Here is a 27,417-nt window from a genome sequence, read left to right as displayed (position 1 = left end):
GACGGGGCAGTGCCAAATCAGGCATGCCCCTGCGTACCATGTCAATGGTCCTAATCCATGGTCCGCTTTTCGAAAGAAATGTTGTCAAACCAGGGACCCCAGGTGGATGTACGGTCCATTGTTCGTGAAAATGTGGTTGAAGTCCCGAAATGTCATCGATCACATTTCAGCCATTCGGACACATTGAGCACCTGCCACGTGTCAAGCACCGTTGCAGGTGTTGGGGACACCAGCCCCATCTTCCCGGAGCGTATCCATGGTCAGGGAGAGAGGACTCTTTGGTAACTGACATTTACACTCCTTCATCAGCACTGAGCACGGGCTGGGGGCCAGGCACTGCGTTGGGTGTTCTATTGAGGGTCTGGTTTATACGTCAATGAGAAATCAAAGCCACGTTCCAAACTCACAGCTAGAGCTCCTAGTCGAATGGACACCTCTTAACAATTCCATCAGCCACTCACAGTTCACGGGGCTTGAAACATTTCCTGAGAAGCTAGCCCAGGATAAATCATTTGGGGCTGCTCCATAAAGTGAGCTTTGTTAATAGAATCTATTTCTATTGAAACGAGCGTCTACAGACCTGTAATTCATTCTGCGTACCATTCACACTCTCGACACCGCCGAAACCTTGTTAAATGACTTTAGTCAGCAAAGCTCAGCCTAAAGAGGAGGTGGAGAACTAACGCAGGTTGGTTCAAAGAGCCCTTCAGGGAGTACTTTCAAAATCTGTCTGCATCGCCCCTAGAAACCTAGTCTTTGTTTCTCTATGGAATGAGACAGGTGGTATCGTCATGCCCATACCCGTGAAACCATGACATCTTGGTTTCACATCGCTGGTGGGATAAAATCCCACTCCTCTACTTTTTCTGTAAGGTCCTGCCTAACCTGGCTGACCCCCGTCTGTGATACCAGAACTTTCTCTTCACTCACTTCTCCAAACCAGGCTTCTTTGTGCAACTCAAGTAAGCCAAGCTCATTCCCGTCTCAGAGACTTTTTCTTGCTTTTCCTCTGTCCAGAGTGCTATTCCCTCAGATGCCCACATGGGTGACCCCTCATCTTCATGAATGTCACAACTCAAATGTCACCTCCTGAGAGGCACTCACTGATTACCTCAGGTTCCCCACCTTTAGCCCTTGCCACCCTTTGAAATTACCTGGTTTTTAAATTTTTGCTTTTTTCTCCAGTCTGTCTCCCCCGACTGAAATAAAAGCACCATTTTGAGCCAAGACCTTGACTTATGACCAGTGGAGTATGTTGAGCCTGAAAGCTACATGTGTCGCTTTCTGGGTCCCTGAGTCACTACTGTGGGACAGCTGCCACATAATTTCACTCATTTCAGACCTTGCCTGAGATTTGGGGGATATGTGTTACGTCAGCAAGCATTCCTTAAATAATCCAATACTTTGGGGCCATTTTCTATCAGATTGTTAGCACTTTTCTAACAGATTGCCAGGAATCTCTTATATCCTGTATAGAAATCCTTTCTCCGTGATACAACTTGCAAATATTTTTCTCAAGGCCTGTCACTCATCTTTTACCTTCGTTTATGGTGTCTTTTGTTGTACAGATATTCAAAATTTGTATCTAGCCAAATCTGTCAGTCTTGTGTATCGCATTAGGGACTTCGATATATTTCAAGAAAAGCACCTGGGTGGCTCTAGTCGGTTAAGCATCTGACTTAGGCTCAGGTCATGATCTCACGGTTCACGGGTTCAAGCCCTGCATCAGGCTGACAGCTTGGAGCCTGTTTCAGATTCTGTGTCTCCCTCTCTCTCTGACCCTCTTCAGCTCGTGCTCTGTCTCTCTCTCTCTCTCTCGCAAAAATAAATAAACATTAAATTTTTTCTAAAGGAGAAAGAAAAGCTTCCTATATACTAAGATTATAAAAAATAACTCTCCAATATTTCCTTTGGGTTCTGTTTAGATCTTTTTTCTAAGTGGATAGTTCATTGTCATAACAGTATTTAAATTACCTATTCTCATCACCCCTGACTCAAAATGCTACTATTGTTATTGGCTGAATTCCTATGTATTCTCTATTCTGTGCCACTAGTTTGTCTCCACCTGCACCAGCATTATACGCTTTGAGTCACTGGAAATTCGTAGTTCGTGTTAGTATTTAGCAATGTAAGTGTGCCCACATTATGCTTTTTTCTCAGAGTTTCTCAGCTGCTCTTTCATATTTATCCTTCCATATTAATTCTAGAATAAAATTATCTGGCTTCACCAAAAATACCCCATCGGATTCTTTATTTAGGTTAAACTTATGCGCTAACTTGAGGAGAATTATCGTCTTTACAATGTTGAGCCTTCCCATGCAGAAACACGGTGTGTTTTGCCATCTAGTCAAGCCTCCTCTTGCATATATAAAGTTTTATGATTTACTTCACATGGGTCTTGAAATTTTGAGCCACAATTATTCCTATGTCCTTTATAGATAGTACTGTTGTGAGAACCTCTTCCCTATTGTGTTGCCTAACTAGATATAACCAATATATACAAAGGTTACTGGTGTTTTGTATATTTCTCTTGTACCCAGCACCTCGACTAAAAATTTTTTCAGATAAAAAAATTCATTAAAGTGTTTTGAAGTATCATTGACGTATAATAAATATCCTATTAGTTTCAGGTGTACATCCTAGTGGTTTGATATTTTAAAAAATGTTTTTAATGTTTATTTATTTTTGAGAGATAGAGAGACAGAGCGCAAGGAGGGGAGGAGCGGAGAGAGGGAGACACAGAATCGGAAGCAGGCTCCAGGCTCCGAGCTGTCAGCACAGAGCCCGATGCGGGATTCAAACTCACGAACTGTGAGATCATGACCTGAGCTGAAGTCAGATGCTTAACCAACTGAGCCACCCAGGGGCCCCTGATATTTTTATACATTATGAAATGATCCCCACGATAAGATTAGTTACCATCTGTCACCATACAGAGTTATTACCACTAAAAATTCTTTTTTTTTCCTTTTTTTTTTTTAACCACTAAAAACTCTTAATAGTCGACCTTAGATAGTTCAGCCATACAATCTTACCATGTTTAAATACTTATAATTTGGGGGGCACCTGGGTGGCTCAGTCATTAAGCATCTGACTTTGGCTCAGGTTATGATCTCACCATTCGTGAGTTCGAGTCCCACAACCGGTGAGCTCGTGCCCTGCTTCAGGTAAAACTCAAGTTCCAGGGGAGCCCCACTTCTCTCTCTTCCCCTCTGCCCCTTGTGGGACTCTCTCTCTCTCTCTCTCTCTCTCTGCACCTCACTCATTTGCGCCCCCTCTCTCTCTCTCAAATTAATTAATTAATTAATTAATTAATTAATAAAATGTCTCTTTTCCTCCAATATTTGAACCTCTCATTCCTTTCCCTTATCTCATTGCTTTGGCTGAGATTCCAGTTCCACTCTGACTAATCCCAGACAGAGACAGTAGGTCCCTTACATTGTCCTGTCTTTACAAGAGAGACCTCTACTGTTGTATTACTAAATGTGTGATGTTTGCAGCTCACTTCTTATATTCTTTCTATTTTAAGACTTTCCTCCTCTTCAGAACTTCTTAAGTTTTAATTAGGAAAAGATGATGAATTTTCTGAAGTGTATTTCAGCACTCATGGAGAAAGTCACATGTTTTTTCTCTTTTAATCTATTAGTCAAATGAATTCATTAACAGATTTCCTAATGTTGAGCCACACTGTCTTTCCTGGAACAAAACCTTTTTCCGTCATGGTGGTTGTGCTTTTAATACTTTCCTGGATTTAATTTGCTAACATTCTCTACAGAATGATTTTCATCTACATTCATAATTGTATGTAGCCATTTGGGGCCAGTTTTCTTGAATGTTAGAAAAACATCGTATAGAAAGTTATGGGTCCTTAAAAATTCGGTGGTTTGTGAGAAAGATACATGGCAGAAAGTAACAAAATTTATAGGCATATCTGAGACTGGTGGTTAAGCTCTTTGCCAAGCCAGTCTACTCTCCCACCTTAAAGGTGTTACCCTGACCTGCTGACCCTCTGGGACTGGAGAGAAAACTGGAACATGTGAGAAATTTGAGGTTTGGTGAATTGAATTTTGAAGGTGAAGAGGTATTCATCATTTCAATAAAAGATAATAGAGGCTAAAGCGACAGAAGAAGAAATCCAGATGGCACCCATGTATCTCAGTGGTACCTCTCCAGCTGAGAATGGGCAGGAAAAAAAAAAAATTGCAGAGAAGGAAATTGTGGACACTTTTCCTTTGGGATTTTACATGCAAAAGGAATTTAATTTTGAAACTTAATTTCTCAATGGAATCTTAAAACGGAAGAGAGTTATGTTCAAATTTGGAATGTCTCATATGAATTTGGTTCATTGAATATTTTTCTGCACGAGGGTACATGACATAGCTGGGCATAATTTGAGATGAACAACATAAGAGCAAACTTTTAGATAATGTACGCTTACTTGAAATGTTCCTAAGAGTGACCCCAAGGTAAATAACGCTCAGCTTTGACCCATTTCAGAGGCTGTACTGCCCGCCTGGTCCCAGGAGGACATGACAGAGCAACAGATACTAACAGCCTTGCAAAGAGGGAGGAAGACCCTCCTGATGAGGAGAGTCCTGGCTGACCCAGGCCTGGCCCCTAAGACCAGTGGATTAAGACAGAACGAAAGGAGAGTAATGCAGAGCAAGGGGGCATTCCCCCACCCCCACCCCGGGGCCCATGAACCCAAGCTCTGCCCATTCTCTTGTCAGCTTTGCTGCTAACTACCGAAGGGACTGGCCATTGGTGACTTGATAGGGCAGAGCCCAGAATCTTCAGTGGGAAGTCTTTTGATGCACTTACTTTTCTTTAAAGGCCAATAACTGGTTACAGTTCTCTCCTCTGTTTCTCACCTCCACTTCCTATCCTCAGGAAAATCTGACCATGGCTTTCTTTTTCTCTGTTATCTCTGCACTTGCAAACAATTTGGATGGAGGCTGCTCTGTAGGTTGCTTGCTCACTCTATCTATCTATCCATCTATCATCTATCTATCTACTGATCCATTCATCCATCCACCCATCCACTCAATTCAACTTTTCCCACAAGGCCCTGTCCGCCCATCTGTACTGAACACTCTCACAAATATTGATAAGTTTATGCTTTGATTCTCATTCCTGCTTCTGTGGCACGCGTATCCTCAATTGCATAAGAAGAAGTCAGGGTCTAGCTATTGTCTGACGCTCCAACCGTCACGAGAACCAGACATCTCCAGCTGCAACAGACATCAAGATTTGCACCCCGGCCCATCTCCCACCAGAGCGCACACTCTCAGCTGCTGCATTAGAGCACAGCCATGCTCTGTGAACTCCATCACTCATCACTGTTTCCTGTGCACTTGTCTTCCTCCTGCTTGAGCATCTCGTGCTAATTCTTTTTTTAGTTGGCTGAAGAGCTTCCTTAAGGAATTATCTTTTAAAGGTTATGTGGGTAGCATACTTTCCGAGTCTCTTATAAACTTTTTTCTTATGCCTTCACATAAGAATAATTTGAGTGGTTATATACAGGGTCCCTATATTTCCCCCCTCTAACTCATATTCTCGCATTTAGTGTTACAGAGGAGAAATCCAATACTAACGTGACCTTTCCTCCTTTGTAGCCGATTTACTTTTCCTATTTAAAAGATTATAGGGTTTTTCTCTTGGTTAGAATTCTAAAACTTCAGATGTAGACCAGAGTGTGCCTTGGTAAAACTGAGACTTTTCAATCTAGATTCACGTATTCCTTCCATTAGGAGAATGTTTTACTTTTTTCTGTTTCCTTGATTCACTCTGTTTCCTACTTCAGTATTCTCATTTTGTGGATCTTGAACCTGCTAGCTTTATTTTAGATGTTTCTTACAATTTGTCATCGTAATTCCCATCGCTTTGTCCTCAGGCTCTGCATTCAGGAAAATTTCTCCAAGTTGTCTTTAAATTGAACTAATCCTACTTTCAGCTGTAGCCCCTTCTACTAGTCACTATTGATTTTTTTCTTTTTCATTTTATTTTTTGTTTTCATTTTAAAACACTTCTGTTTTCTGATTTCCGCTTTTTTTGACAGCCTTCTCTTTATTGATTCAGTATCTTTTAAAATACCTCTGATGATATTCATTGGAGACTTAAGTTTTTTTCTTCTGTTTTCTACATTAATTCTATGTAAGTCAGAAGTATTTGGGGGCACCTGGGTGGCTCAGTAGGTTGAGTGTCTGACTCTTGATTTTGGCTCAGGTCATGATCCCAGGGTCAGATCAAGCCCTGTGTTGGGCTCCACACTGAGCATGCAGCCTGCTTGAGATTCTCTCTCTCTCTCTCTCTCTCTCTCTCTCTCTCTCTCTCTGCTCCTCTCCCTCACTTGTGCACTCTCTAAAATTTAAAAATTAAAAAAAAATTTTTAAATTACAAAAAGAAATATTTGCTCTGAATTTTTTAGCCTGATCCCCCTCTTTGGAGTTGCTGATTCTCCTAGTAGTTCTGATGTGCTCTTTGGGTTTTGTTTGTTTGTTTTTTGTTTGTTTTTTGTTTTTTTGTAATTCTAAATGCATCCCTATGCTTGTCAGGACTGGTAGCTGACGTGGATTTTGTCAGCTACTATAGAGATCACTATTTGAGTTCCTCTCCAAGGCCAGCTGTGCTGACTTAGAACCTCTCTTTGGGTCCACAGGACGAGGGCAGGCTAGGGGACAGATGAGCCCCTTCAGGCCCACGAATGGCATCAGCGACCCCCAGCAAACCCCCATCACAAATAATAGTGTTCACACCTTGTATATCCTGGAGATGAAAGCTGTGGTCAGTTTCTCGGTCAGTTTCTCTGTGCGAGGCTGGCACAAACTCCCAACTTCTTCGGCTTGATCTCAACTTCTTCCTGCACAATGACACCCTGGCTTCCCCCTTTCCACATCTATTGCTTTCCTTGATGACTGTGAGCCAGTCAACACTGAACGAGCCATCTGACTCATTTGGCAACTGGCAGGCTTGGGAGGGAGCAGGAGATCACAGGGAGAGACACAGCCTTCTTGCCCAGACAGCGGGTGTGTCCCCGAGTAGTGAGGGGCCAGAGGAGAGCAGAGACCATCCCTCCCGTGTCTATCACCTAGCATAGCACCACCACAGGCTTGGTAAGTGAATGAAGGACATACACTTCCAAGCCCACAGGCCTTTGTTCCAATTTTACCGTTGTTTGGCATGTCCTTCCCACCCCCACTGTTACTCTCATGCCCAGTCTCTGGTTCAGACTTCAAGGCTCAGCTCAAATATCACCTGAAAGGAAAACTTGCCTGCCCCTTCCGCTGTGGCTCCATAGCTTCCGTCATGGCACCTGTTGCACTCTGTATATTTGTGCACAATTATCTCAGGCCTCTGGTAGATGCAAGCAAATGCACACGGGCATAAATGCATGAATAAAGAAATCCGCAAGAAACTGTGAGCCCAAAGCAGGGGTCGCATCCCGTTCACGTTAACATCGCTGATGAGAGTGGCACCTGGGACAGAACAGCCAGATATTGTAGAACGGACCTGGATAATACACAGGGGATTCTTGTCCTCGAATTAGGGTATTTCCACATGATTGTCAGGCTCTAGGAGATCAAAAATTCCTAACGGTGGAATCTCAGGCACCACCATCCACCCCGGGTCAGAAAGGCAATTGAAAGGAAAGGTGTCATTGAGCAGCTTAACGTGTGCCAAGCACTGTATCGGGAGCTCTCCTCATCATAAAACAGGACCCAATGTTTACCGAGCGTGTACCTATTGCCAAACAATATTGTGAGGAGTTTACATACTAAAGTGTTATGAGATAGATATTAACACTGCTTTCCAAAAGAGTAACTCAAACCAGGAGGCAATTAACTTGCTCAAAACTGCAGAGCGTGGGACCCAAGGGAATGATCAAAAACCCCCTACCCCTGGACAAGCAGAGCAAGACTAACTCCATTTTGTGCTACACCCACCATCTCATGTATAACCCCCACATGACCTGCTTATTGCTTAAGACGCTCCCCCACCCTAATCAAGCCGCTGAGCGCACCCTTACCGGAAACCGGCTCATTTAGGAATGCGGAACCCCTAACCGCCAGAGAATGTAAACCCCGCCCTTTGCCCGCCAAACTTGCGTGCCAATTCTGACCAGAGTGATAGGCTAGTTCAAACAGTTACTATAGGGTAAATTGTAATTCAATTGGTCACCTGCGTGTGGACTGACATGACTATGCAACTTTCTGTGTGTGTTACAATCTCATTGGCCATTGGCCCCCATAAAACTGCTACGCCCCTTAACCTTGGGGTCCAAGTCCCTGCTCCGCTGTGTGGGGTATACTTGGGCCCAAGCTCGAGCTTGCAAATAAACCCTCGTGCGTTTGCATCGGTATCGGCTCCTTGGTGGTCTCTCGGATTCGAAATCGGGGGCATTACAAGAGCGAGCAAGTGTCAGAGCTTGGATTTGAACCCAGGCAGTCTGGTTCTAGAATCTGGCTGGGCTCCTGATCACTACGTTGTATCAACTCATTCATTCAGCACCTGCACCAGCCCTGATAGGTACTACACCCTGATGTCTAGGTCAGGGGACTGAGGCTCGCACCACATCCAAATGATGTTTACTGAGGTTAGACACCGGCCCCGGCTGGGAAGCCACGTCTGCCTGACATCTAAACTGACACGGCCTCCCATCCCACCCTCCCTGAAATGGGGGTGCAGAGGGCAGCCTCTGGAAGAACATCACGCCACAGTCCCCACAGGCTTTCCAAAGGAACATGCCGAGAAAGTCAGGGTGCCAATGACATCCCCACACCCTGGGGGTCCTAAGCAGAGGTAGGCCCGGGCACATAATCACTTAGAAAACCAGTGAGCTGAAGACTTGGCATTAAAAAATGACTTCCATTTACTGAAGGCTGGCTAGGGGCCGGAGACATTACTCACATTTGGCATCTCTTAATTCTGTCCGCAATATGCTGACAGGTATTACCACCCCCCCCCCCACCACCACCACACACACACGCACCCATTTTACAGATAGAACTAGGGCTAGGAAAGAGGAAGCTCCTGCCCAAGTTCACCTGGCCGGTGAGTAGAACTGGATTTTGATTCCAGATGTGTCTGCTGCCAAAGTCAATGATCTTGACCAGGAAGTTTAGCCCTGAATTCACCTGCACCCTAAAGACATTTCCCTGCAGACCTGGTTCTGAGATGCCGGGTCTGAGGCAGCTGGCGGGGAGGCAGTTCAGATCTGGCTCAGAAAGAAGTGAAAAGGACATCCCAGGTAAGGGATAGGAAATGATGGGACACAGGGAGAGGGGCTGGGGAGAGGCACCGACTTCACAGGGCAATGGTGTACATGTGGGGTCTTCCCAGGGCCATCTTCCTGCCAGAGGTGGGCAAGGGAGACGGACTTAAGTCAGCCCTGTTTTGGCATCTTGAACGCGCAGCGAGGACCTGCTCCTGGGTGCAGGTGAGGAGTCAGTGCCACGAGCCCCAGGTCCCACCATCGTGCTTTTTGTAGGAGGAGCCTCCCAGGTCTTGGGCTCAAGTCAGCAGATGTTCAAACTTCCATCTGTACAGACCATCTGCCACATGACTGAGGGTCTGTCCAGAGGCTCCAGCCCCGTGACCACAGTGGAGGCACTGTTGGTGGGGGCCCCGGCTGGGTCTGTGGATCCTCCTCTCCTGGGATCACACAGTCACGGAGCGGTAGGAAGCCCGATCAGCTTGTGCCCCTGGGACCGAGGTATGCTCCTGAGGAGGGGAGGAAGACCACTCACCAGGAAGTCACTCTTTCACACCCTTCCTAGAGCAGACACAGCACCCAGTCTGACCATTTCCTCCCAGGCATCTCCTCCCCCAGCCTGTACCTGACAGAAAGCTTATTTGAAATCGGCACACGGTGCTTTACGGAGCATTGCCGAAATGTCCAGCGCTGTGCAGCTTGCGGTCGGGATCATGAGAGTGTAAGACATTATCCCTGCCCTCGAGGAATTTGCAAAGTCTTCGCCAGAATAAAACCCACAAAAACAGCAACGACAATGGAAATGGTTACCATCCGGTTAGCGCCCATCCACCACACTTTAGCACCCATATTATTTCATCGTAAAAACGATACAGCAGACAGTCACGAGGACTTCAAGCCTCAGTGTTCCTGTCCGTCACGTGACTGTAAGATGTGTTCAACTGATATCTGAGTTGCAAATTAATGAAGCATCAAGTTGCTAAGTGCCCTACTAATCAACCAAGAGGTGGTAATCTGATAGAGGCCGAAACACTAAAGAATGAAAATCAAAATAATTTAAAAATTAAAAACACCGGAAAGCCCTATTTAACCGAACTTCATGTGAATCAGATGCCAAACGACAGAGAAGGTAAGCAGTACGTTAGTGAGAAAATGCCTGAGGGTCCCCAAGTAGCTCAGTTGGTTAAGCGTTCAACTCTTGGTTTCGGCTCAGGTCATGAGCTCACGGTCCTGGGATCAAGCCCCGTGTCAGGCTCTGTGCTGACGGTGTAGAGCCTTCTTGGGATTCTCCCTTTCCCTGCCTCTCTCCCTCTCTTTCTTTCTCGCTCTCTCAAAAAAAAAAAAATGAATAAACTTAAAAAAAATTTTTTTTAAAAAGAAAGAAAATGCCTGCATGAGACCCATTTCACGGTTGGAGAAAGTCCTCACAGGAGGCCAGCTGGGTGGCCCATTGCATGAACAGATGCTCAGGACCCAAGAAGGATGAAGGGAGAGCAAATGCCAGGAAAACCAGCTCCAGCCAACCTAACGGCCAGAGCCCTGATCAGAATTGCCAAGAAGATCAGCTAAGAAAAGTACAGTGCATCCATTCACTTGGGGAAATCGCGGAGGAAGCTGGGAACTTCCAGGGCTGATCCGTGAGGGCCTGGTGGGGGCACCTGTAGACCAGCTCTATGTGGCCCTGGGCAAGCTGCCCCCTCTAGGCTTCAGTATCTTCCTTTATAAAACAACAGAATTAGACGATACTAACAGTTCTTTAACCACCAGGGGTATATGGATCCTTCTGGTAACCTGAACGTTATGGATTTGTTCCTCAGGAAAAAAAATATATAGATAGATAGATTGGGCATAAAACAGTAGGGGAAGTTTCTGGCACCATCCACCCTACCCCAGGAGCCCCGATAACAACCGTGGGGTTAGGACATCTCTAATGACTACCTGAGATCTGGACAAAGTAAGTCGAGGTTCTGATGGTAGGAGGCCTCGAGTACCCGGCGAAGGAGGGTTTAGGCTCAAGCAGTAGCAAGCCATGGAAGGCAACAAGCAAGGAACGATGCCCTCAAAGTATCCGCGACCCAAGCTCGGTGTCTTCTTCACGAAGGACCCAGGACCAAGCAAGCTTCATTTACAATCCACAGCAGACATACAGATGCCCATTTGCCATGGAAGCTGGAGAATTCTATGCCGTTGATCTGAAGTGACCCAACGGGCTCGAATTCCCCAGAAAAATTGCATCTTGCTGACCCCACAATGGCAGGTAAATAACTCCATCTCACAGGGCTCACCAGCAAACATGGGCACCCTGCCCTTTAGGTGCAAGATGCTTCTTGGTTCTCTGGGCAGCTTGTGGATGCATATGCTTACCTGGCTGTCCTGCTCAGGAGACATCTGTCGCTCACCCCAGTCCAGGCTGCCAGTTGGCCATAGGGGTTGGAACAGAAATTCAGGACCCAGCTGACACGGTGAATTAGGTTTTCCACTTCTTGCTGAAGACATCAAGTCAGAACTAAGATCTTCTCTTTGTGGAAACTCGTCTCTCTTTTGGGGTCGAGAGGGAAAGGGGCCTGTGGGCTCTGAGAACAGGCCTGGAGAAAAATTCCATGTGAGGTGGGAGGAGGTCTCAGCCCACGGTTCTCACCCCTGGCTGCACATTAGCCTGACCTGGGGAGCTTGTAAACGATACCGATGCCGATCCATGGGGCCAAGTGAGTCTAACGCTCCCCAGGAGTCTAATGTGCAGCCAGGGCTGAGAACCACTGTCCTCAGCAATCCAAACATTGAATAAAGCAGTCAGTGGTGAATAGCACAGGCTATGTATGTGCAGTGCCCGAGAAAAAACTCACTCCCCACTTAGAAGGTTCCAGAAAGGCCTCTTGCAAGCGGGGTCTTTCCACAGGCAGATGAGGGGAAGGGCACTGCAGACTGAGGAAACAGCTGAAGTGAGGACCCGAAGTTGGGAGAGCCTGCTGGCAATCAAGGCCCTTTGCTCTTTTTAGGTCTCATCTCACCAAATAAACTCTAAAATGCCTTTTTCATCAAGCAGGATCCCACAGTTCCTGCATTCTTTGAGGCTGATCTAAAATGTTCCCAACTTCTGTGCTTAATTCTTTGTTCTTATAAAGGACTGTTCTGGAATAGAAATTGGAGGTAAGAGAGGACGGGGTGGTAGATTTCTGCGTTCTTTTAGAAATGTTTTCACATACAGTTTTTTCATGTGCTCCTGGGAAATCCTTGGGAAAGGGGTAAGAGAACCGTAACCAGCATTTTGCAGAAGAGGACACGAGCAAAGGTAAGGTCCCCTGCCGAAGGGCATGCAGGCAGCTTCTATAAGAACAGGGGCCAACTCTTGATTCTGTTCACCCTGGGTCCCTTTCCTTTAGGACACAGAGCCCAGACAGCTGCTCGCCAAGACATCTGGAGAGAGGTTCCACAGTGTTAGGCCCAGGCTAAAGAGGGCAATGACGGGAATTTTCCATGGGCCACTAGACATTCACATCTATTCATTCAACCAGGAACAAGGAACCAAGAAATGACATACAAGGCAGAGGTATAGCCCCGGTATAGCTTGATAAGTGGAGAATCCCTTGAATCTATATAATCCTCCAGTATCCAAAACCATAGGAATAGTCAACACAGCTTAGATGTCCATACCAGAAATGATTATCCAGCATTTAACATGATGCTTTTAGGGGCGCCTGGGCGGCTCAATCAGTTAAGTGTCTGACTTCGGCTCAGGTCATGATCTCACGGTCTATGAGTCTGAGCCCCCCGTTGGGCTCCATGCTGACAGCTCAGAGCCTGAGGCCTGCTTCAATTCTGTGTCTCCCCCTCTCTCTGCCCCTCTCCTACTCGTGCTCCCTCGTTCTCTCTCTCTCTAAATAAACATTTAAAAAATGATGCTTTTGGGGAACACTTATTGGCACTGACAAATGCTCCCTGTAAAATGGTAAATAAAATTAGATCTGAGTTCATGGCATTGTGAATTAAATTCACTCATTCTATAAATGTGTCAGGTGTCGTTCTGGGCACTAAGGAATGAGCAGTGAACAAGACACAAAAGACCCTCCTCCTGTCAAGCTCCTTTTCTGGAAGAGAAGACAGACAGTAATCACATAAATAAGGAAAAGATACGGGGCATCAGACAGTAGTAAGTGCATTCAAGAAGTGAATCAAGAAGCAGGGGGTGGTAAAAGCGATTTTTTTCCATTACGCCTTAATATATTTTCTAAAAAATATTAATGACCAGAAAAAAATACTTTTAAAAAAGGCAACACCAAAGAAGTGATTGAGTCAGGAATTGAAGTTAGCTCACAAGTTGGACCTCAGCTGGGATTCAGCCACATGGTTTTATTGGTAGACTGCTGGGTGGGAGAAACGGACACTGTGGGGACCCAGGGGACAGGGCAGTGACTGAGGCAGCAGCCCAGTTCCTAGAACAGGGCCTGGATTCAGGAACGTGACATTAGTAGAGTTCTCAGAATTGGGGGCAATGCTGACAGTAAGATGCCCTTGGTGCCAATGCCCCCAAGCCCACCTCCAAAATTTCGAATGTGCCTGAATATCCTCCCCTAAGTGAGGCCAGTCTTGATTTCTGAGCCCAGGTGGAGCTGAGCCCACAGGGGATGAGGGAGGCTCTAATCCCTGCTTAGTCCCTATCCTTCCGAAGTGACCTAACTACCTCCCAAATGGGTGATTAAGTCAATGGTCTCCATGATGAGCACTTGAAAGTTCCATCCAACTTCCTACAATCTTTCTTCCATCCCTTTCTGGGACTGTCCTTTGCCATGGCTCCAGTCCACGCAGAGCAGATGAATCATTTGGGCCACTGAGTACAGAATAAATGGATGCACAGGATGAGGGCAGAAGGGAAGAAATAAGGGCTTCAAATGGGAGTCGGGGACAGAGGTAAGAAGAAGGACCTAGGAGATGGCTGGCCCAGGGTCAAGTGCTTCCTCAGGTCTTACTACAGGCTGACACTCTATGTTCTCACTCACCCAGCTGGAGGGCTTCCTTGGATAGACACGCCTTCATGAGAACACCATCTCACTGATAGATTTCACTCCATCACCATCACTCATAGGCACTCTCACCGTGGTCCAGCGTCTCATCCCGGCCCTGCCTGGGATGGTGAGTGGATCCAAGAGCCAATGAGTTGGCTAAATATGGTGGGGGCATCGATGGCCGTCAGGAGAGAGAAAACTGTACCAGGAGGGCTATTTGCCGTCTCTTGGGCCCGCAGAACTCCCCCAGGACACCCTAATGCCACATGCACCTTCCTGCCTCCTTTCTGGAAGAGCATGATAACTCAGAGGCTTGGGCAGATGAGAGTCCAAATTTGAGTTCAGTCCCTCCTTAGTCCCGTGATTTGGGGTAAGTCTCTGGGTCCCTGTTTTCTCCTCTGTACACTAGAGGTTTTGAAAAAGTGAATAGAAAGAACAGTCACAGAGGGGCCTTATAGGTGCTGAGTAAATGGTAACTGTCACTCATTCTTTCTTATTCTTCCTCCTCCTCCCTATTCTCACAGCAGTGTGGCATCCAACAAAGGCTTTTGTCCACCTGAACCACAAAGAAAGTCTCCCGCCCTCTGGCTTTTCTTGCTGTGCCTTTGAACCACACCGCTGTGTGGACAACAGGCTCAACATTGTGAGCCCACAAGAATTCTCTTTCCAAGGGAGTAGAAGAAGATTGGAAGCATTTTCCTGGGTATTGAGGGGGTGGGGGGGTGGGGGCAGGCAGACTGGCTCTTCTCTGCTCTCTGGTGCCCCCTGTTGGTTCAGAGCTTGAAGAGCCAGTTGTCCACTTTGCCCATGGGGTTATACCTTTCACGGAGATGATGATGATAGAAAGGTAACTCCAAGCAGTTAGAAAGCAAAACAAAATTAACAAACCAAAACACTCTTGGGGGTTGTAGACAAGAGTCTCAGATCCAGTCCTGCCTTGTCATGCTTGGTTGCTTTGGGGTGCTAACGGCTCAGGGGCCACTGTGACCTACGACTTTGACATCAAGGAGAAACCAGGCTTTGCTTTACCTCTTGGGGTCCCTCCCTACGTCTTCCAGAGAGGATGACTTTGAATAAGTTCTGCAAGAACCTGGCAGGAATTGTCGCCCTTTCCTCCATGCTCCGGCCTACGTCAGGCATTATCAATCAATCGCTTTCTTTTTTCCCTGCTGAGCCCAGACCCAGCCTCAGGATCCTTCTTAACACAGCTGTACCCCCAGTGGCCCTAGTCATTGCACAAAATTACACCTGTTTTACATCTTGGGGTTTGGAGCTCAAACCTGGCCCCTGCAGCCAGCGAGAAGATACGGAACAAATGTCCTGCTCTGTGTCTGCTCCTGTGTCCCCTTTCTCCAAATGGTCTGGGTACTTCATAGTAGTACTGGGGCAGCCCTGGGCTTCTGTTCTTGAAATGCATTCGCTGTTTTATTTAGGAAATTTGCTAAAGACAACGTATCAGTAAACTGACACTCAAAAGCATTACTGAGCCTAGGAAAAGCAAGTGAGGGGGCATGTGGACGAATAGATCTCCTTGCCCCCAGCATTTCCAGTTATCCCCCTCGGAGCAGCTAAATGGGGCCACAAGGCACCTATCATCTCCCGTTTGGGGGGATTAAGCAGAACAGGGAACCAGAAACAGAACCATAGAGACAGATCCTTGGCCAGAGCCAAGCACCGAAGGGAAAATTAAGAAGAAATGGTTGCAAGAAATAGAACCTTCTGTGTTTTTCTGTACTAGAGCTGCAGAAACCTAATCTCAGTGGAATTTTATTCACTAGCTCTTCTCCTTTATGTTGTCTATTCTATTTTGAGGGTACCAAAGCATGTGGGAAAGAGGTGTCTTCTCAGTCATCACCTGGCCCACTGTCATCCACGGGGATGTTCCTCTGGGTGTGAGTCACACATATGGCTGCTCGGGTGGCTTTGGCCCAAGGCCGGCTGGGCCTCCATGTCCTGCCGTACAGGACCACATTCGACTGCGTTCCATGCTTTGTGTGAGCGCACGAGGACCCCAAGAGGTGGCCTCTGACCACTTGCCCCAACACTCCTGCACATAACCTCTCCGTGCCTCAGTTTCCTCGTCTGCAGAATGGGAATAACAATAGTTTGTACCTCACAGAGTTGCTGCGACAATGAAATGAACTAACACATTTTAAAATGTCTAGAGTCCTACAGATGTATTCGCTCCTATGATTGTTTCCTACTAGTAGTAAAGGAGGTGATGTTGGAAATGCTCTGGGTACAAATACCAAATATGTACTATTTACCACAGGCAATTCCGATGCGCTTCCTGGGTGGGAGAGAAAAGCGAGGCTGCAGCCAGGGTTTTAGGAACGACACATCACATAACACTGGAAAGTGCTGCTATTCCACGCCGGACCCAACAGATCAGGCCTAGAGGCTGCCTCTGCGCCAGACCTGGCTTTCAGCTGCCGGATGGGGAAGACGACCTGGAGGTCCTGGCGTGAAGGACAGTGGTGCCACAGTGGTAGGAAGGGAAAGAAGAAACTCGGCCCTCCGGGTCCTCGGGGCACTGGCTCTTCAACGAACCAACGTTAGACCCTTTCACTCTTTGGCAGCCAGCACGGCCTTACGAATGTGCCCCTGTCCTGTGCACATGAGCACCATTGTCCCGAGGCTGGACCCACCACACAGAGGAGGGGGAACAGAGGCCTGTTATGCTGCCCCAAGGTTGGGTGCTCAGCCAGGCTACCAGGTAAAGAGAGGGCACAGGCTTGAGTCCAGGTGGCACCAGAGGCCAGCTTACCAGCCCCCTTACTGCAAGATCAGCACCCAGTCTGAATACACTGGAAATGGGGCCTGCCCTGGATCGGTTGACCACCATGGTGGCTCCTGCATTCCACAGTCCTCAAACCCTCCCCTTGGCCGGGTGCCCACGGTGCTTCACTGGCTGAGTCGTACCTTCAGCACTTTGGTTTCCATTTGCAACTGTCCCTTGGGTCATACCAGCTTCTGGAGGAATGCCCCAGTGCAGAGGTGACAGACGGGTCTGAATTGTTTGTGCCAACTTCTAGTGGCTGGTAGAACTTGCCTGGGATTAGTGTTTGGGAGGAGGCCAACTCGGCGGGGGGTGGGGGGGGTGGGGGCAAGATCATTTAGCACTGACTGCCCAGAGTCAGGGAGCAAAAGAGGCAGTAAGCGTGTGGTGTGCAGGTCACCTCTGCCCCAGCTCATCTCTCCAAATGAGGATTCTTCGGCCCCTGCGGGAGAGACCTGGACACATGGAAAAAGAAAAGGGAAGGAGCAAAATGGGGCTCTGAAAGGCCCCAGTTGTTGCCAGAGGTGGGTTCGCCAAACTCTAGACACAATTGCCAGAGCCTTTTGGGGGACCATGAGCAATTTACCGGGTGGTGGCCTAGAACTGCCCGTCTGGCCTCACTGGTGGGAGTGGGGGTTGGTGGAGTGACCAACCACCCCAGTTGGCCTAGGACTGTTCTCGTTTGAACACTGAAATTCTCACATCCCAGGAAACTCCTCAGTCCCAGGCCAACGGGGTTGACTGATCGCCCTACCGACAGGAGGTACAAAAGCTTTACGCGCCCCCACGGGCACAAGGCTGATCCTGCAGCTTCGTAACCAGGAGCGCACAGTCTCCTTTAGAAAAAAAAGATGTGCCAGGTACCCTTCAAGAGCCTATCTCTGGACGCACTCAGTGACTCTTACTGAAATGTTTATCCAAGAGCCTAAGGACTTTCGATTCCCCTGACGCTTCCTTGTGAATGAAGTACAGGGGACTTTGGAGAGAAATCCATCTGGAGCCAGCGAGCTCAGTGGCTCTTACCTTCTCCAGGAAATAAGACCTACAAGACAGCATCCACACAGCACCTCGGCTAGTGACTGACTCATCACAGAGAAAGCGCAGATAAAACGCCAGATGACCTGGCCATGGGCTTGGGCAAGCATCTCTCCCCTAAAGAGGGAAGACACTCCGGACGCAGACTGGTTTCACTCATCTACTCCTCTCGTCAGCTCTGCTGACCAATACGAGACCTCCCTTTTAAGTTCCCAACTGCTCGCACCAATAAGCCAGATGCAACTAGCAAGAAAGCTTTTCGGGTGCCCAAAAGACCTCTTCCTATGGCATCCAGGAAAGAGGAAAACAATCCTTTCTTGTCCCTAAAAATGTACTTTTCAAAGCCAAAAAGGGGGAAAGAGGGAAGGGAGGGGGAAGGAGGCAAAATCAGGGCACAGAGTAAATTCATTTGCATGAGTCAAATGTTCAGAATTAGCTATCCAAAGGAAAGGAGGAAACTGAAAAGTAGCTGCGGCTCCTGGTTTGTGTCCTTTCCACCTGCAACTTGCTAAGAAGAATCTGCACTTGCACTCGGCTATGTCTGCTCAGGGTGACATCTGTCAACCTGGGAGTTTAATTGTTGGTAATAGTATTTCCCTGTTATTCAGGCACCACACAAATAGCATAAATATGATTTAACCACCCTTGCCAGAAACCACAAATTTGTGTCGTGCATGCCGAACGCTAGGGCTGATTAGCACAAAATTTAATTTTCGTTAATATCAGCCCAAGACAAGCAGAGCATGAAATTAACCTGATGTGTTAATATTGTGCTTCACAGTTCCAACTCTATCCTGGAGATGCTCTCGCTGGAGACAGGTGCCGCTCTGCGTGGGGAAGAACTCCAGCAATCAGCGCGGTCTAGAGGGAGTGGAATGAGCTGACCCAGGAGGTGGTGTTTCCTGCAGCCGCAGGAGTTCAGGGAGGCCCTGGATGACAACTCAGGGAGGCTGCCACTGGATGGCAGGTGGATATCATGGTGGGAATTAAGGACTAGTAGCCCCTGCAGTCCTCTCCGATCCTGGGGCTCTGAGATGCTGAATCTCAAAAGAGCCTCCACCGGTCAGATGTTATTATCTAAGATGGCCTGACAAACTACGGCCTGCGGACTAAATCGAGCCAGTTGCCTGTTTGCACAGACAGCAAAGAATTACCCATGAGCTAAGAATAATTTTTTTTACTGGGGCGCCTGGGTGGCTCAGTCGGTTAAGCGGCTGACTTCAGCTCAGGTCATGATCTCGCGGTTCGTGAGTTCAAGCCCCGCGTCGGGCTCTGTGCTGACAGCTCAGAGCCTGGATCCTGTTTCAGATTCTGTGTCTCCCTCTCTCTCTCTGACCCTCCCCTGTTCATGCTCTGTCTCTCTCTGTCTCAAAAATAAATAAACGTTAAAAAAAAGTTAAAAAAAAAAGAATAATTTTTTTACATCTTTACATGGCTGGAAAAAAATCAAAAGAATAATTTTATGTCATGATGTGAAAATTATATGAAACTCAAATCTCAGTGTCCATTCAGACGGTAGCTACCCTCATGGCGAGCATAGCATAACGTATAGAGGAGTTGAATCACTATGTTGCTATACTCAAACAACAAAGTAAAACTTTTTAAACACAAAGTTCCGTGTCCATAAGCTAACTTTGGAACTCAGCCATGCCGTTTGTGTTTGTATGGTTTATAACAGCTGAATAGTTGCTACAGAGACCATAAGAACTGGAAAGCTCTAAATATTTACTCTCCGGCTCATTACTAGAAAAATTTGCCAACTCCTGATCTGAGACAACAGTAATTTTTAAATGGGCTCTTTGGAGAATGGACCAAGGGCATCAAGGAGAAGTGGGGCTCCAGGCTTTAGCTCTTTATCAGTTAACACACAACATGCTTTTGTTTGAAGAAAAGGATTACAGCTAAAAGCGGTTTAGGATACATACAAGAGTTCAAAATGTTTTCCCTCTGGAGGGGCACATGGAGGTTGGTGAATTAAGGGCTATAGGTGACTCCAGATCTCTAGACGATCCCAGACGAGGCTAAAGTTGTGTGTGCGTGCAAAGTGCACTCACATGTGTACATGTGCATGAATGTATGTGCTCCTCCAACCAAGGAGTTTGGGGCCAGGGGCAAGTATACAATGAAATATATTATAATCCTCATGAAACACAGTCCAGGATTCTCCTATATACACAGACTTCCCTTCCCCTCTGCCTAGCAAACACCTACGTATCCATTTTTAATAAGCTGGTATATATTATTGATTCAATACCATTTGTGGTAGGCTAATGTCTACATCAAATCCCTGGAACCTGTGAATGTTGCCTTTTTTGGAAAAAAAAAAAGGGTCTTTGCAGATGTGACTAAATTAAGAATCCTGACATGAAGATCAAGTCCTGGATTATCAGGGTGGGCCCTAACTGCCATCACAAGTATCTTTATAAAAGAGAAACACAGAGAAGGCAATGTGACAACAGGGGCAAAAACTGGAACTCTGCGGCCACAAGCCCAGGGATGTCAGGGCAGCTACCCGAAGCTGGATTTTTCTCAGAGACCTGCCAGATTTCAGACATCTGGCCTGCAAAAACCGTTGGAGAATAAATTTGTGTTGCATTAAACCACCACGTTTGTGTTAATGTGTTACAGCCGTCTCTGGAAACTAATGCACCAAAAAGGTTTGATTGTAAATGGTCCCACAATCCTGCAATAATTGTTTTCATTACTTTGTGTTGAATACCCACGTATCACTCAAAAGCCCATTCAGAGCTTTCCTGTGTTATAAATTGCAGCATGGGAAGAGTATGCGGGACTAAATGAGGTAACTTATTTAAAGCATCTTATACACACTAGACACTCTGTGCACACGAACTGTTCCTTCCTTTCTGTTCTCCCAGGGGAATCCACTTGCCCCTTCCTCCGAGGTCCCATAGCACTTCATAAATTGGTTTTCATTGAAGTATGGTTGACATATGCTATATTAGTTCCATATGGACTTACAACAGAGTGACTTGACAATTACATACATTACAAAATGCTCAGCACGGTAAATGTAGTTACCACTCGTCACCATACAACATTATTACAATATTATTGACTATATTCCCTATGCTGTGCTTTTCATCTCCGCGACTTATTTATTTTATGACTGGAAATTTGTACCTTTTAATCCCTTTTATCTGTTCTGCCCACCCCTCACCCACCTCCCCTCTGGCAACCACCAGTCTGTTTTCTGTATGTAGAAGTCTGTTTGGATGTTTTATTTGTTTCGTTCTTTAGATTCTACATATAAGTGAAATCAGATGGTATTTATCTTTGTCTGACTTATTTCACTTAGCATAATACCTTCTAGATGCACCCATGTTGTCATGAGTGGCGAGATTTCATTCTTTTTTATGACTAACAGTCTGTTGTATATATATATATATACCACATCTTCTTTACCCGTTCATCTACCGATGGGCATTTCACACGTATTTTAATTAGCACTTACCTTCACAGCTAAACTTTTCGGGTTTTTTAAATTTTTTAATGTTTATTTATTTTTGAGAGAGACAGACAGACAGAGTGCAAGCAGGGGATGGTCAGAGAGAGAGGGAGACACAGAATCCGAAGCAGGCTCCAGGCTCCCAGCTGTCAGCACAGAGCCGGACGCAGGGCTCGAACTCACAAACCGCACCATCATGACCCGAGCTGAAGTCAGCAGCCCAACCGAGAGTCATCCAGGCGCCCCACTTCTGTGTTTTTAATGTCAGTCACTTCCTTCCCTCTACTGGTGGGCTATGAACTTCCTAGAAGCAATGACTATGTCTCGTTCTTCTTTATCTTCTTTTATTTACTTTCTACTGAGGCTTACTGTACATACAGTAAAGAGCCTATATCTTAAGTGTATACCTCAAAGAACATTTAGACATGTTTATATCTGGGGAGCCGCCACCCAGATCAAGAGATGAATCGCCCCCCAGTGCTTCCATGCCCCTCCCCGTCAGAACCTCCCAGGAGAACTGATGCTATCCTGAATTTAAGTGTATGTATTTATTTTGAGGGTGGGGGAGGGGCAGAGAGAAAGGGAGAGAAGGAATCCCAAGCCATGACCGTGAGCCAAACCCCGAGTCTATGACCTGAGCCAAAATCAAGAGCTTGACACCCGGCCCAACAAGCTACCCACATGCCCCTCTGACTTCTTTTATCATAGGTTATTGATCTATTCTTGATTATATAAACAAAATCATACAGTATCTATTCTTCTGAATACCGCCTCGCTCACTCAGCATAATGTTTCTGAGATGTATCCACGTATCCATGCTGTTATGTGTGGCAACGACATCCTTTCCTGTTGCATGAAATTCGCAAGATTGCTTTCTTGCGAATGGACTCTAGGGAGTTTCCAGTGTGGAACTGTAACAGGCCGCGCTCTGAGGAAAATTCTCGTGCACGTCCTGTCATGGAGACCAGCCTTCGTTTCTGTTGGGTGTGAGCACGAGCAGAACTTCTGGATCACAGGGCAAGCATATGGCTTTAGTAGATCCTGCCGAATGGTTTTCTAACTAGCTGGACAAATTTTCATTTCCTCCAGCAATGTTTGAAATCTGGAGCAGTGCCCCAAATCCTCACCAAGCTTTGTTGGTCTTTTTGATTTTATTCATTCCGGTAATAGCTAGTTCATCTTCTTTCTTCTAACTTACTGAGGTACAATTGACATACAAAATGGTAAGAGATTGAAAGTGTACCTCATGGAGATTTGCTATATGTATACATTGTGAAAGGCTTCCCCCATCTGGTTAATTAACACATCTCATCACCTCACATATTTATCTTTTTTTTTTTTTTTTTGGTGAGAACATTTAAGTTCTACTTTGTTAGCAAATTTCAATGATAAAATACAGTGTTATCAATGATAGTCACGTTATACCTTTTAGATCCTCAGAGCTTATTCATCTGATAGCTGAAAGTCCGTACCCCTTTACCAACCTCTATGTCCCCCATCCTACTCCTAGTCCCTGGCAACCACTTTTCTAGTCTCTATTTCTAGGAGTTTGACTTCCTTTTTCTTGTTGTTGTTGTTCCACATATGGGTGATAGCATACATACTTTTTGAGTTTCTCTGTCTGGTCTATTTCACTTTAGCTAACTCATCTTTATATCCCTCACCTACTAGGCCAAAATTTGCACTGTGCGACCCTTCCTTCCTTCCCGGCCAGTAGCGGCCAGAGACAAGCGTTGGGCAGAGAGCCCGGTGAATCATAGGCCAGCTACCAACTGATACTACCTTCCGTGAAAAAACGAGCTGGACCCATCTGATCCCCCCCCTCTCAGAAATTACAGCAGCAAATAAACAGCAGAGTGTAACAGAGTCTTCAACAGGAGCAAATAGCGAAAAGCTGGAATGGCTACGGTTAATCAATACAAGCCAAAGATATGAGAAATCATAAGGAGGCAGAAGCAATAACAGAGATGATATAGGATGGGGGGTGGGTGGGAGCCAACTGAGAAAAGGACAAAAAGAAGTAAGGACCATGAGAATAGCAGTGAACCAGAGCACGACCCCCAAGGCCGTGTGCTGGGGCCACTATGGTAGCCTTAGATCCAGACCCTCCAGCCCCCAGCTCCATCAGGCCCTTGGATAAGGGCCTGTTCTTGAATCTCCAGGATAGTCTAGCTCCTTTTTCTCACAATAAATGCCCTTAGCATAAACCCTTCCTCACTTTACTTGAACTAACACGAGTCTGCTTCTGGCAACCGAAACCGCTCAACTGCCACACCTCGTGTGCAGTTAGTGATATGCTGGTAAATGTTTGATAGCCAGTGCTCCGGGGATGAACAGCCCTGATTTTAAGCGATTGCCAATATCTATGGTGTAAATACTCCCACCGTGGTCAATTTCAAGCTACCAACATGCCATCACTGAAAACAGACGGGAAGAGATAGGACATAGCACACCATTATAGAGTGTTTTCACCACACAGATGCAATAAATGTCAATAACCTCAAAAGGCATAGGTACCAGGAAAATAATTAGTTGAGTATCATTATTTGTATTAGAAACAAAGTCTATAAGCTTTCATAACAGCTGCATTTAATAACCAGCTTGCAAAGCCCCTGAAAGTTTGACAGTCGAGCCATCTCTAGCACATCCCTGAGGTAGATGCTCAGTAAACGTCTGACTCTTTTCCTGCCTTCTGTGCAAAACACATTCTAGCAGACTCCTCACTGCGAAAGCTTCCGCCACCCGGTTCCTAGGCTGCTGGCATCCCCAAACATGAGTAAAACGAGTCATGTGACAAAAGTGTTGTACTCAATTTTCCACTGTAGATTTCCACTGGTGATATTCTAGACCATGGAAATAGACATGTCATGGCTATATTTACCCAGACAAAAGCGTCACAGCTTTTTGGTTCGGGAAGCTGGTTTGTTTTGTTTTTGTTTTGTCAAACAGCAGAACACAAGAACGCATGCACCGTAGTATGTTGACCAGTCACAGGAACTCGTGTCTCACGGGAACGGTCCCTGGATCCTAAATCCAGCAGATATCCAAGTTTCTCCCACATGCCTACCACTGTGCAGGGCATCATGGTCACATAAGTAAAGCAAGAGCTGTAGTTTTGCCCTTAAAGGGCTTTTAATAATAATGATCCTGCTGCTAAGAGCTAACGTTTATTAAGTGCCCACTGTATAACAAGATTCTTTTCTCTCTCTCTTTTTTTTTTTTTTGGTTAATATTTATTTTTGAGAGAGAGGGACAGAGTGCAAGTTGGGGAGGGGCAGAGACAGAGGGAGACACAGAATCCGAAGCAGGCTCCAGGCTCTGAGCCATCAGCACAGAGCCCAACACAGGACTCTAACCCATGAACCACGAGATCATGACCTGGGCTGAAGTCGGATGCTTAATCGACTGAGCCACCCAGGCACCCCAACAAAATTCATTTCTAAGTGCTCTGTGTGGATAAATCAAATCAATCCTCATGACAACCCTTTGTGGTAGGTATTATATTATCTTCCCAATCTTACAGATTAGGACCATGAGACACAGAGAGGTTAAGAAGAAGCCTGAGACTGATATATGAACCCGAGTATCCAAGCCCGGAGCATATGCTGCTAACCACTGGGCCGCCTCACCTTAGGACAATAAGATACAAACATTGTTGCATGAGTAAATAAAGGCCATCAAGAGGCTCTGCATAAGTACATGAGTACCAGAGAAGGAAGTGGCAAGTGTAAGCCGGATTCTTCTTTAAAGCCCCATTAGCCGTCTGGGGAGTGACAGGAGAGACTTGAAAGATGGGCAGGATTTGGGCAGACCGAAAGGACGGGGTGGGTAGCTTTGCGGGAGGAGAACTTAAGGGTGCAAACAAGCACCAGGTACCAGGGAGGGTGAGGGGATCTGCAAGGATGCCCAGGGCAGGGGGAGGAGGTTGGGATAAGGCGTGAGGCCAAACAACAGAAGGAAAGGATCACCAGGGAGTGTGAGAACTTTTAGGGCTACGTGCCCTATCTTGATATGGTGATGAGATCACAAGTGTATACGTATGTCAAAACTTATCAAATTGTATACTTTAAATATGTACAGTACATTTTATGTCAATTAAACCTCAATAACACTGCTTTTAAAACTGAGAAAATAGGGGCATCTGGGTGGCTCAGTCAGTTGCCCACCCGGCTCTAGATTTTGGCTCAGGTCATGATCTCACGCTCTGTGGGATTGAGCCCTACATTGGGTTCTGTGCTGACAGCACAGAGCCTGCTTGAGATTCTCTCTCTTCCTCTCTCCGCCCCTTCCCTGCTCACTCTCTCTCTCTGAAAAATAAACTTAAAAAAAAACAAACCCTGAGAACGTAAAGGTTGCATACTGTACGATTTAATTTATATGACATTCTGGAAAAGGCAAAATAGAGGCAAAAAACAGACAATAGTTGCCAGGGGCTGGGAATGGGAGAAAGGGTTGGAGACAAAGAAGCAGGAAGAACTTGGAGGAGGAAGGGTTAATAGCCGTGATGACAGGGACACTTCACTTCAGTGGTCTTCCTCCCTCAAAACCCATAACCCCAGTCTCAGCATCAGACAAACCCAAGCTAAGGGACATTCTATTCAATACCAACACCCCCCAAAACCATCAAGGTCATCAGAAACAAAGACTGAGAAATTGTCACAGACCAGAGGACAGTAAAGAGACCCAAAGACTAAATGGAATATGGTATCCTAGATGAGATTCTGGAACAGAAAAAGGACACTAGATACTAATGGGCAAACTAATGGAATCTGCATAAAGACTTAAGTTAACACTAGGGATGTGCCAACCGTGGTGCCTTAGTTCCAAAGAATATTGCGAGATGTGAACAACAGGAAAACTAGGAGAGCAGCATCTGAGTACTATCCTTGCAAATTTCAAAACTGAAGTTATTCCAAAATAAAAAGCATCTTAAAAAAATCTCAGTGGAGGCACTAGGCACTTGTGTTCTTCTTATTGGATCTGCTCCCAAGGAGAGTAGATCTGCATTTTATTTTTCAGCCACGAATTAATTTCTAAGCCAAAGGCAGGAGCTTCTCTGCTGTGACTCATAAAACCCTACACAACAGGGCAGCCAGGTCCTCCAACTCCTCCCCCACCGGAGCCCCTCTGCCTTCCAACCCCCTCCCCACCCCCCTTCCATCAGCAGCCCCAGCGGCAGTCTGAACTCAACAAAGCCATCCTGGTCATGCATGGATCCAGGCAGCCAAGGGTCAGAGGGCAGTGGTGCCTCTGCCATTGCTCCCTTGAAACCCCCCACTGGCCAGATCTGTGCTGGAGGGGACCGCTACTGGGGTACAGGTGGGGAGGAGCATCCCAGCTGAGGCCGGGGGATTCCCGGCACTCCCTGTGTATGTGTGTGTGAGAGAGAGACACACAGACAGACACTCAGACAGACAGAGACAGGGAGGAACGGAGCACGGAGCGAGGAGGTTATGGCGAATGACCTGAAAACAGGCTCCTGGAAACAATCTCTCAGCAGGGAAGCGGCGAGTCCTTTTGGAAACCACTGAAGCAAGAAAGCGGTGTTGACCAACCTAGTGTGCAGGCCTTTTTTATTATGTGTAAATAAACGAAAGGCTGACACTTGTCCTAATAATCCTCCTGGATGCCCTGTCTTTCCCCAGCCCCAGCCTCTGCCAGCCTTTGGTGACAGGTTTTCCACCTGGACTTCGGCAACTCCTCCTCCACAGAAACTGTCCTTTTTGACTCCCCTGGTCACCACAGCTCTCCCCTCTGGACCAGACTGACTTTCCTCCTTTCTTCTTCCTTCTCCTCTCTGGCCGTCCTGCAGGAATGTTCTGCTTTTGCAATGCGGCCACTCGCAGGGAAGTCTGAGCCCTGCTTCCCCGAGGCAACCCTGGCCCACAAAGCACAGTCAGGGGCCAGGTGGGGTCTCCTCAGCTGT

This window comes from Leopardus geoffroyi, chromosome D1 (assembly GCF_018350155.1).
Source record: "Leopardus geoffroyi isolate Oge1 chromosome D1, O.geoffroyi_Oge1_pat1.0, whole genome shotgun sequence".
Classification (NCBI taxonomy): Eukaryota; Metazoa; Chordata; class Mammalia; order Carnivora; family Felidae; genus Leopardus; species Leopardus geoffroyi.
Note: the sequence above shows the minus strand (reverse complement) of the source record.